Source organism: Sinocyclocheilus anshuiensis, unplaced genomic scaffold, assembly GCF_001515605.1.
Source record: "Sinocyclocheilus anshuiensis isolate Anshui unplaced genomic scaffold, SAMN03320099.WGS_v1.1 scaffold1171, whole genome shotgun sequence".
In the NCBI taxonomy this organism is placed as follows: domain Eukaryota; kingdom Metazoa; phylum Chordata; class Actinopteri; order Cypriniformes; family Cyprinidae; genus Sinocyclocheilus; species Sinocyclocheilus anshuiensis.
Window position 1 is genome coordinate 5,501 of NW_015542389.1, and position 2,578 is coordinate 8,078.

Below are 2,578 nucleotides of genomic sequence, written 5' to 3' on the forward strand. Positions count from 1 at the left end.
TGAACATCAAAGATCACACAACAGAAGTGCGCGCGCTCTCTCTCTCTCTCTCTCTCTCTCTCTCTCCCTACCGTTAAGTAACTTGTGCATTGTTTTACTTACTTGTTTTTGACGTGTCCGACCGAACTACAAACTTTCCAGTGATGTCTGTGAGAAAGATGTATTCACTCGACAAGCTCGCGCATCTGCGCCGCCACGCGCTCAATCCACTCAGCGTGCTTTGTTTATCAACTCGTGCACATCAGCTATACAGGCGTTAACACTGAATGTTTAACGTTATATTCATTGCATACATATACTTCGTAGTAGACATCCTTAACTCCATTCTGCTGTCTGTTGTTCTGTTGTCGGTCTTTGTCTGAATATGGCGCTTATCACATGCTGTGTGGTATCGGCGTTTAGTATCGGGGCATTTTAACGAGTACGAGTACAGGAGCTCGGTATCGGTGCATCCCTAGTTTATAATTTTGTTCAGTGTATTTATTATTCAGAATGCATATTTGGAAGAGAAATATATGCATAGGAACATTTCAGCAGGTTGAAGATAATACATGTTAATGCAGAGAATATTAATAATTTTTTTTTTTAATTGCCAGCCTTAAAACGTAGTAATAATCCGCTTCCTCATGAGAAATGGTCTGTATGTAGGTTCGCTAAACGCTGACCGGAAATTCCCGAGCTGTACTGAGTAGAACGCGGAAGTAGTTGTGCAAGTAGTCCATTGATTTGTTTGTTCCTATTTTATTACTGACTGTTTACTTTTAATGCTTGAAATGTGTTATGTTAGTCTTTTATTGGTTTTTTATTTTATTAGTTTATTAATCGTTTTTTTGCTGTGATATTTTTTTAAAAACCATAGCTAAAAGTTCCTCTTGCCTAAGTGTTCTGTAGGATGCTGATTTTTTGTTCATTTTATTCAGCTGCAACCGAATGCTTTGTAAAAATACACAGAATAAATATGTTTGTTAATAAATATCTAAATCTTTGACTTTATTTTTGTGTTTACATTATTGGAAACAAAACTAGGAATTGATAAGTATGATAAGAAGCAGAATAGATAAGTGGAATCGGAATCGATAAAATTCAAACAATACCCAACCCTAGTGGCAACACAGCTGAATGAAATGACATATAATAACAGTAACCGTGACAACAAACAGGCAGGGAAAAAGTGCAAATGTAAAATGAAGGCCAGACTGAATGACACTGATAGTAGACCTCATTGCCTACATTGCATTTAATTTAAAGTTTGAAGCAAATTTCTTTGCATCATTGTGCATAGGGTATAGGCTATTGCACAAAGACAGTTAACCCATAGCACCATCTAGTACACTTACAAATTTCTGTAAGTATTTTCTTAATATAAATATTATCCTGCAACTGAATAGAGTTGAATAAAAAAGAAGTGTAATAGTGTTATTTTGTAAAGCCCTATTTTGTAAAATTACTTAAAAATGTATTGTTAAAAACCCAAATACAAATATTTGTGCAAACATTTTGGTGAGACAATTGTAATTCAAAATAAATAAATAAATAAGTTGTGTAGTGTATTCCAGCCTTTAAAGTCCAATTGAAATTCTGCATCCTGTTTGCTGCCTCAGTTAAATTCAAATTTAAGAATTCTATTGGAATCTGAATTCTGAACCACAAACATCCCTAAATCATAGATGCCTTTCTGCACAGATGCATATGTCTGTATACTGTAGACATACTATGCATTTTCTCCATCACCTGTCAAATTTAATAAGATTTTTTTTGTAATCTTATTTGTTCTTCTCTCGTTTTCTCTCAGGTTGACTTTGTTTTGCTGGGTGGGGATCTGTTCCATGACAATAAACCAGGGGTGTCCAAACTTTTCCTAAAGGGGGCAGGATTCGACGATGTGGAAACACTGGGGGGCCGGATGCTTTCACCTATATGTATATATATATATGTATGTATGTATGTGTGATGTTGAGTTGACAGTAGCAGTAGCTTGTGTTTTGTTGAGGACAAAAATCTGCAAATATCTTGTTTTTAAAGCTTTAATAATTATAACATAGAATGGCTTTATGGTATTTAATCTATTAACACATGAAAGCACAAACTGCATCAAAAATGTCTGTAATTTGGCCTATACTTCATAACTCCCTTACATTACATTAAATTGGCCTATATGCAGAGGCGGATAGTAACTAAGTACATTTACTTGAGTATTGTACTTAAGTACACTTTTTGAGTATCTGTACTTTACTTGAGTATTATTTTTTCTGGGAACTTATGACTTTAACTTCACTACATTTGAAAGACAAATATTGTACTTTTCACTCCACTACATTTCTATGAAGGTCCTTGAAGTAGAAAGTCGTTAGCAGCTTTGAAAGTCAGTGGGTGATTTCTTTCTTCTCTAAAAACTGTCTTTTTTTCAGACAGTTTATCAGTAATCACTCAGGGCTACATGAGTATCCAGCATTTTTTGAACACTGACCAGTTCCAAATGTGATATTTATTTACAACAATAATAATAAAGTAATATTGTGGTATATATTAGACACAATATTGTCTGATTTTGCTAAACTGTGTAAGTGAAAATATTACC